This window comes from Coptis chinensis, chromosome 1 (genome assembly GCF_015680905.1).
Source record: "Coptis chinensis isolate HL-2020 chromosome 1, ASM1568090v1, whole genome shotgun sequence".
Taxonomy (NCBI): Eukaryota; Viridiplantae; Streptophyta; class Magnoliopsida; order Ranunculales; family Ranunculaceae; genus Coptis; species Coptis chinensis.
The window spans coordinates 82,452,614-82,462,631 of record NC_141456.1 but is presented as its reverse complement, the minus strand read 5'-3'; the positions used below and the strand labels follow the sequence as shown (position 1 = coordinate 82,462,631).

General features: G+C 37.8%; 1 long non-coding RNA gene across 1 annotated transcript; it reads left to right on the top strand.

The window, feature by feature from the left end:
* The first annotated feature begins 947 nt into the window (after positions 1–947).
* On the top strand, positions 948–3,594 carry LOC147525473 (uncharacterized). The gene is made up of 2 exons (XR_015198192.1): positions 948–2,833; positions 3,047–3,594. It is a non-coding gene; the product is annotated as an uncharacterized LOC147525473 (long non-coding RNA).
* Positions 3,595–10,018: the final 6,424 nt, after the last annotated feature.

The window sequence follows — 10,018 nt, the reverse complement described above, 5'->3', positions numbered from 1 at the left end:
TCTAGTCTACTTACTTTATCACCATTCAAATTCTAGAAGAGAATTTAGGCCTTTTTGGATTGATATAGCCATAAATACATACATGTACAAATTTTACCGCTAGTCGCCCCATTGAACCTTTCAATTAGTCATTTTCATTTTCACCAACATTTCCTTACCCATCTATTAACCCTAAAATAAAATAAACCCACCTATTTGATGAGTATGAGAAATAGGATGAATGCAGAAAAGTGAAGAGAAAGACTGGTCTAAACAAAAATTAGTTACTTGCTTCAGAAAGGAAAATAAAAGAAAAATAGAAATAAGTTTCCAAAAAGAAAATAAAAAGAAATTAAGAACTCTCAAAGTCAAATCAAAATAATCACAAAGCCAAAAAGGGCTGAGTATGGAAATATAAGTTAGAAGCAGAAAGACTGAAGGATTTCTCTAGTGTTAAATTTGAAAGACCCTATTCTCTCATACTTATCATATTTTTGAGTTTCCATTCCATTTTCTTCTACACTACCACCTAAGCCCCATAATACCTAATAAAGACCTCTAGCTCAACTAGGAATAGGGTAGTGTGATAATAAGTAGTAGTTGTGATCAATTGACCTCGACTTTTCTGATTGTCATTGAGTATGTGAGGAAACGCGTGCCCACTGCACACTAGAGTTAGCGAAACTTGAGTGGAAAAATTATGAGAGAATTTGTGTTTCGACACATACCTGTGATAACCTACTTAAGAACGCTCTCCAAAGGATCCAGAAACGGCCTTGCTTGTACAGTTCATTGTAAAAAATCACTGCATGCATGATCATATGTAGATGCTTTAACTATTGTGAATTTATTAACTTAAGTTTCATAAGAATTAGTTCTTGTTCCCCGCTAGTGAAATGTATAGATATCTGAGAATAACTAAGGGAACAAGTCTTTGTTACTGAGTCGTTGTAGTATAAATGAAGTTTGTGAGTATCTTCTCTAGAAAACTCTCACGAGGCTAAAACTCGTCCACTAGGGAACTCCTAGTTTTAATTATTATAAATTTATTAACTTAAGTTTCATAAGAATTAGTTCTTGTTCCCCACTAGTGAAATGTATAGATATCTGAGAATAAATAAGGGAACAAGTCTTTCTTACTGAGTCGTTGTAGTATAAATGAAGTTTGTGAGTATCTTCTCTAGAAAACTCTCACGAGGCTATAACTCGTCCACTAGGGAACTCCTAGTGGTTTAAGGCCTTGTTGCATACAGTCAATGCAATCGCACTCTGCGAAACGAGAATTAGCTTAGACTACACATTTTTGGCCACTTATCTGTTTAGTGTCTCCTCTTTACTTGAGGACAAGCAAAATGATGTTTGGGAGTGGTGTGATAAGCACTCAAAACTATAATATAAACCCTGTAGAGACATTATATATTAGTTAATTATGTGTGTAATAAATGCAAATTAACTGTATTTTCATGCTTTTGCAGGTTTCGACAAGTAAACGATGAACATTCAATAAAATCGGCATTTTAGTATAGAAACAAGGTGAATATGCTAATTGGAAACAAAACCTTTTTATCAAGCCCAAAAGAATCCCATTAGAAGCTGAAAAAGATCAAAATCAAGCCCATGAAGCCTTGTCAAAATAGTCAATTCCGGGTCAACCCTGGTTAAATCTTGTAGAAAAGTCAACGAAACTTCAGAAAATCATATCTTTTGACTCCGAACTCCGTTTTGGGCGTGTGACCTGTCAAAATGATCAGTGTCACAAGCTCTACATAATGGTATATATGTTCTATCACTTTACTAGACTAGGAATTAAAACAGATCCGAACCAAGACAAACTAAAAATCCAATTATTATTCATCATGATGTCATTAAGTGGAAGCTTATGTAATCACCCACTTTCTCCACTTAATACATGCACAAACCACTCCTAATTATTTATCTTGTAATGGGAATTACTATTCACCCACTTTCTCCACTTAGATTAAATAAATTCTATTATAAAAGTAGATTAATTTTTAACCTTTGGATTGAAAATGTAAGATGTAATATTGGCCACCCATTTCACTCCTTTGAAACTATAAATAGGACGGGTGGTGCTCTAAATAAACTTGCCAATTTACTTGTGATTTGTGGCCTTGTAGCCCTTCACTCTCTTCTTCTTCTCCTTCTTCTTCTTCTTCTTATTTTTCATTTTCATTAGTTGTAGTTATCTCACCATGAGCTAACTCATCCTTTGTGGAGGGTTAGATAAACCCATGTGAGGATAACTCTACTAATGAAGATGTAACTCAATTGCTTAAAATTTAACAAGTTTGATTTTTACTTCAATGTTAGGCATGGGAGGATTCCTTTACTCGAACTATATTTCAACATGAATCGAGAGTAAGGTAATTGATATAAGTGTGAGTTGGAGTAACATCCAATTTAATTCTTATCAGTTACTTGGGTTGAAAAAATAGTTGAAATCCGATTGAAATACTTGGTATTCAATTCCTAAGAAAAAGGTGTGACTCCCCAAAAACAAGACAACTCATAAATTTCAGCATGTTCCCCCCAAAAATATATATATTCATGTGCACCGGATGCAAATTAGACTAATTAGCAACAACATCATATCAAAGATTCAAGGGTCCGAAGATTCAAAGTTAAATGTTAATTTCAAGTTGCTAACATCACCATTACAAATAGTGACAACACGTGCCTTAATCTTTGAAATTCATCGAACGGCTATTAAAGAGCCTTTCCAGACAAGCTTATAAGGGAAGCTTCTCCCTTCACAATGTGAAAACCAAGGCTTCAAACACTTCCAATACTTTTTCGATGGCTTCTGCTTGGACGTTCAAAGCTACCGAAGATGGTAAATCTTCACTTACATTCAAAACTCAACTTACTCAAGATCATGCAATTCCCCCAATAAATTCTTCTGTTGGTGCGATAAAAGGGTCTAAAACCTCATTTAATTTTTCTATTACCTTCTATTTACTGTTATGGCCAAATACAATTTTATTTACATTTTATTTTCAGCTCCATTTTAATTATCAAATAACAGTTGATTATATTCGGCTAACAGGTCACATGTCAGATCTGTGAATCAAGGAAACACACTGCACTTGATTGCAAATGCCTTAATACCCGTTGCCACAAACAACATTGCAATTGTTTTATGATACCACGTTATGGAGTTTATGAAAATGGTGGAGTGCACAAGTTTTTGATATGCTCCAACCCTCGCTGCAATGGATTCCAACAACTACACGGTGATTTGGATGCTTGTTATTGTGGTGAAATAGATCATTGGATAGGCATATGTCCTTATAAAGACATCCCCTGTCCAAGGGGTTGTCAAGGGGAGAGGGAATTTATCGAGATGTTGCCAAACTTGGCTAGAAAAGGGCTTACAATGCTTAAATGTGAACTATGTGAGCAGAGTGAGATGGTTTGGCCACTGGTGGAGAAGCTTAAGAACTTGTTTGTCACTGTTAATGTAAGAGTTGAGTGATAGAAAAGGTTTTCAAATAACAGTTTATTATGGATTCCAGTTTCTTATGCATGTTCTTCAAATCGGATCATACGACAATGTAGTATGGTTATACTGCAATGAAACGATAACATAATCAATTTTTTTTGTTTTTAGCAGTCCTAATGAAATAGCCTAATCAATGAAGTACGTTTTTTATGCTCTTGACCCAATCAAAAAAATTTGTCTATGGGAAGATCTATATACTTATTCTCCCATACTAATTCTCTGAAAGGCCTATATGTTGTTGAAGTACTTGTCTGATTAAGTAATTCGATAAGTAAATGAAGCACTTTGTTTTGTAGTAATACAAAATTGTAGGAAATTTGGATTGCAACCCTTTATATATAGTTCTTCGGCAATTTAATAGAAGGGACAAAATCGACAAAGTAGGGGAACATGTTGTTGCACCACCAAATCTGAATGAATCAAGATAATAAGAAGCCAATAACCAGTGGAAAATTTTTCACCCTTTAACAGAAGGGAAAAATAATGAGGGAGTACTTGAAATGGGTTGAACACTAGGAGGAAGTACTTGAAATGCTCACTATGTTTAACTTTTGAGTGGCTGTCTGATACAATGAGGGAGGCAAGCCAAAATACTGAAAAAAATAACCAAACATCTACCATAAAGATGGCACTATCAGACTTTCCAAAAATGAGTCTTAAGTAATGTATGCATGAATGAATCAAGATATAAGTGCGAAATTCCTGTAATGAATAAACATATGAATGCAATTTTCTTAGTTTTTAGCAGTCCTAATCAAATAACAATCCTAATGAAATAGCTTAATCAATGAAATAACAGTCCCAATCAATTTAGGGTCAATTTATAGTTAATAAATATCTATGGGAAGATCTATATACTTATTCTCTGTCTCTTTGGGAAGAGGGAAATGCAGGTCCCCATAACAAAACACAGACCCCAATACCATTTGATCACCACACCTTCAGTTAAGGGTTAATCAACTACAAATTTAGGTACCACAAAAGTTCCATAGAAGCACTATACAACACGCAATGTAGTAATCCAATACGAAAATGTACGGATTAAGTAACCCAATACGAGAATGGTTACAATAACCGAGAAATGAGAAAATGGTTACAGTAACCGAGACTTGAGAAAACGGTTACAGTAACCGAGACATGAGAAAATGGTTCAGTATAAAATCCCTAAACAGAGTCATGGAAACAGTTTATGCCATACATATCAGAAACAAACAACAAATCAAACATACAATGGCGGCCTCTTCTTCTACTGCACACAACAACAACAACGGAAAGGAGTTGCATACAGATATATAGGGAGAGGTTCTTAAACGTGCTCCACTCCCATTTGTCCAGAAGTCAAAATTTGTGTCCCGGGAATGGGGAAGTCTTACAAGTCAAAATTCCTTTGTAATGGACAACGCACTACTGATGGGATCATTTATTGGCAACCTTATAAATACTGACAAGAAATGGGAATCCACAGTATCTTCCACATCCAGCATTGACAACAACCCTCCTATGCCGACCCAACACTGAAGTACAAACCGTACGGTACAGCCATCGTTGCGTCTTCAATGCAAGGTATTGTTCTCTTGACCACACCTTACGAGAAAAACCAAAAATATTACGTTTGCAAACCAACAACAAGAGAGGTCTATCAACTCAATACTCCTAGGGTTAGATTCTTTATAGAATCCCTTGGAATGTTGGTGAATTCAATAAAACCATTAGGTTTCACTATAGTTCGACTGTCAAAGCCCAATTTCAACACTATAAGGCCTAGCCGAGCAAATAAACTGAAGCAATCTTGCATCATGTATGTTGAATTGTTTGATTCCCAAAGTTTGAAATGGAGAAGGTTGAACGACTTGGAGTTGGCTTTTCTTGATGAACACATCGGGAAGCAGCCCGCAATGGCTGCAAAAGGATCTCTTCACTGGGCTCTTTATGATGTAGGCATATTGGTATTTAACATTGCCCTCGAATCTTGGACGAGGATTGGGCTACCACAGACTAAATCCCCACCAAAGTCGTACAAACTGTTTCAGTTTAATGGTACTATTGCTATTATGTTCAGGTTCTGGGGTGAGGAGAACAATGCTACTGAGAAATTAGAACTTAAGGTTTTACATGATGACAACAACAGGTTATGGAGTGAACCGAGGACGTATTTGTTAGACAAATTGTATTCCTCTTGCCGTCACCCATGTTTTGTCGACCTACTCACAGAAAATATTACAGTTTTTAAATGCAACAATAGGATCTTTTGGTACGATTTCAATGTAGAGAAGTTGCTATTTGTCAAAAAAATCCCAACCATCAGCAATCACTCCATTCTCCCATTCATGTCAGACTTCACTGCAGCTCAGTTTAACCAATAGTTGATGTCACCATTCATGTTATATTTATCGGAGCTTATATTTTTATTTTAAATTAAGTAATATCTTGTAATGTACTATATATATTTAGGGTGACATCAATCTTTCTAGTTTATGCAAGTGTTGATGTTCATGTTACCTTCGGAATTTATGCTTTGTTGGTTTCTACTTTCTTTGTCAATAATGTGTTTTATTTTTTTAATGATGCTTTCTGTGTCAATAATATGTCATCTAGAGGGGGTATAAAATACAAAAGAGTCTCGAGAGAGTCTTTAACACACTTCACTAATAAATCTGCAGCCCTGTTAGTCTCCCTATAGCAATGGTTGACACTACTATAACTAAGTTTCTTCCTTCTGCTCCTAATAGATAGTACAATGTTCTTTTCTTGCAATACCACCGAATCCTTGGTCTGAAGGAGTAACGTTTCCATGTAGGCATATATACAGTCTCAATATATACAGTATATATAGACATTTTGGGAGGGCCATGTTACCATGTAGGCACATATACAGTATACACAAACGCCTGGACGAGGAAAGATATCTAGACAAGTGTAGATTCCCTATCACGTGGTTTTTGGACTAGAAGAAAAGTAGAAAACATTGTCACTTTGTAAATTATAGCACACATAGTCTGACCATAGTTTAAACGGTTTAAAATTTGAATGCAAATTATAAATTGCCTACTATAAATGTTTTCAAATAACATGTCCTTGGCAGATGATAAATTCGAAATGCCAAGATACCAACAATCTAAAAATCAGTATGTAATGTAAAACGTGACAAAGCAAAATTCAAAATATCGAAGTTGATTAACTGCTAAACCTTGGAATCGTAGCAAAATATGGGTATACCAATACCTGTTGGGTTTGTGGAACCGTCGAGCTTTGTTCCAGTGATGGTAGCGAGGAACTAACAGTTGTGAAACATAGATGGCTGGATTAAGCCAGTTTTTTCATTCTTGGACGGCCCGTCAGCACTGTCCCACCTTTATGTAGGTTTTTCTCTCCTGCATCAAAGTCAGCCTGATCTGACCAACTTTAAGAAGTTTGGACAGCCCAAGAGAACCAACTGAGATCCATGCACATTTCTTCCTTCCTGTTTCGAAGTCGGCCTGATGTGACCAACCTTGAGAAGTTTGGATGGCCCAGGTGAACCGACCAAAATTCGTCTTGACGAAATATTATGAAATTTTGACAATTTGTCGAAATTTCAATAACCAAATCCACTTTCTCATGAAATTTTCTCCCCACCTATATAAAGAAACTTATGGTTAGGGTTGAGATAACTTTGAGAGGTTCATTTCATGGGTATTGTGGGAGCTCTATTGAGCTAGGGTTTGAGTGAGACCTCTTGTTCTTGATTCTTGATATCTCTTGTAAACTCTCCAATCTTTGCTATAAAAGAAACTCGGCTCTTGTGTGGATGTAGGTAACATTTACCGAACCACCTAAATCTTTATGTCTCTTTGCATATTTACTTCCTTATTTATTGTTTGCTTGTTATGGGTAATGATAAATTAGTGGCTTTGCTTGTTTGAGTTTGTTGTGATAACTACCAAAGTTTTGGGTGGATGATTTCCTTGATGTGATCTACAAGTTGAAATCATTTGGGATAGAAAGTAGCTAGATTGAGGTGTGACTTTTTAGTGAAATCTCCCAACAAGTGGTATCAGAGCACGGTTTTGAATCATTGGAACAAGGTGTGTGAGGAAAGACTCCACCTTTAGCATTGAGAGCTAGGTGTTTGAAGAAATTCCTCTGAGAGAGTCTCCACCGTTGTATCGGTTCAAGTGGAAGTCATGACGACTGAAAAGGAAAGCTACAAGATAGAGAAGTTTGATGGAACAAACTTCGGCTATTAGAAGATACAAATCGAGGACGTACTCTATCAAAAGGATTTGTATGAACCTTTGATGGGAGAGAAGCCAGCGAGTTGCGAGCAAAGTGAATGGAATTTGCTAGATAGAAAAGCATTGGCGACAATCCGATTGAGCCTCTCGAAGTCTGTGTCCTTCAATATTAAAAATGAGAAGACGGCGACGTCTCTTATGAAGGCACTAATGTGCATGTATGAGCAACCTTCGGCCGCGAACAAGGTCTATTTGATTACCAAGCTCTTCTCCATGAGAATGTCGGAGAATGATTCCTTCAAGGACCACTTAAATGAATTCAACCAAACGACAAACCAATTGGAGTCGGTTGAGATTACATTTAGTAATGAAGTGAGAGCGTTGGCATTAATATGACAAATGCCTCCAAGTTGGAAGGCTACGGTTGCGGCTATTAGTGGCTCGGCGGGAATGAATAAGTTGAAATTCGACGATGTTGTTAGTATGATATTAGCGGAGGAAATTCGAAGGAGTTCGGATAGGGCTTTGACATCAGGTTCGGCTTTGAGTACCGAGAGCGAAGGGATGCACATGCACAAGGGTCGTGGTAGACCAAGAAATAGAAGGGGGAGAATGAACTCTCATGCCCCTAGCGATGAGCCTAGAGATGATAGTATCATTATATGTTACAATTGTGGTTTGCCTGGCCACTATAGTAACCGATGCCAAGCACCAAGGAATGACAACTACAAGAAGAATCAAGAAGCTAATGTAGTTGAAGTGGAAGATGATGCCCTGATATGTTCGATGGAGAACAATAAGGAGTCTTGGGTTCTAGATTCTGGTGCATCATTCCATGTGACCTCAAATCGAGAGTTCTTTGTGAACTACACCAAAGGTGACCTTGGAAAGGTCTTTCTTGGTGATGACCAATCTTGTGCCATTGTTGGCAAAGGTGATGTCCGTGTAATGTTGAAAGATAGGACATGGTTATTAAGGGATGTTCGACACGTTTCGGATTTGAGGAAGAATTTGATTTCAGTGGGTCAATTGGCTAGTGAAGGATTTGTTACAATCTTCATGAGGGATACTTGGAAAGTCTCTAAGGGTTCTCTAATAGTTGCTAAAGGCGAAAAGGATGGTACTCTCTACATGACTACACATGGGTGTGAGTCGATTGCTGTGGTACATGGCAAAGAGGATCCGAATGTTTGGCACCGCAGACTTGGTCACATGAGTGATAAAGGAATGCAAATCCTTCATTCCACTGGTAAACTCCCGTTAGAGTCGACGGACTTTGACTTCTGCGAGAATTGGATGTTTGAAAAGCAGAGAATGGTGAGTTTTCAGGAGATGTGTCGAACTCTGAAAGCTAGGAAGCTTGAGTTGATTCATACAGATGTCTGGGGGCCAGCTAATGTCTCTTCACTTGGCAGAAAGTTATATTTTGTGACTTTCATTGATGACCATACTAGGAAGGTGTGGGTCTATTTCTTGAGACACAAGTCCGAGGTATTGGAAGTGTTCAAGACGTGGAAGGCCATGGTTGAGAATGAGACATGCTTCAAGGTGAAGAAGCTGGGATCTGATAATTATGGAGAGTATGTTGATTCAGGTTTTGAGAAGTATTGTGCTAACATTGACATCAAGATGGAAAAGACTTTGCGAGGGACACTTCAGGAGAATGGGGTCGTAAAGCGGATGATTAGAACACTGACAGATAGATCTAGGTGTATCGCATTACACTAGCGAGCTTGCCCTGAGCAATTCAGGCGAGTGTTGTTAGCACAGCAGCTTACCTGATCAACCGAGGACTGTCAGTACCTTTGGATTTCAGGATTCCAGAGGAAGTGTGAAGTGGGAAGGATGTGAACCTTTCCCATTTGAGAGTGTTTGGGTGTGAGTCCTATGTGCACACTAGTGACCAAGCTAGGAGTAAGTTTGATGTCAAGTGTACCTTCATTGGATATGGCGATGATGATCTTGGTTATCGTTTTTGGGATAACCAAAACCGGAAAATTATTAGAAGCAGAGATGCCTTATTTAGTGAGATGGTTTTGTACAAGGACAGAAAAGAAGCACAGCCCGTGGAGCTGGTTACAGATAGTGACACTGAGTATGTTAAGTTGGAAGGCTTTGATATGAGTCGTGGTGTTGTGGAAGTTCCACAGTCAGATGATGATAGTAGTGACTCGGGTGAAGAGACTACGCCACCAAGTCCATCTCCACCTCGTGCACTAAGGAGGTTATCTAGGTTTGCACGCACCTAGATATATCCCATGCAGTGGTTTCCAACAAGCTCCTCGGCGATGGTACATGGTTT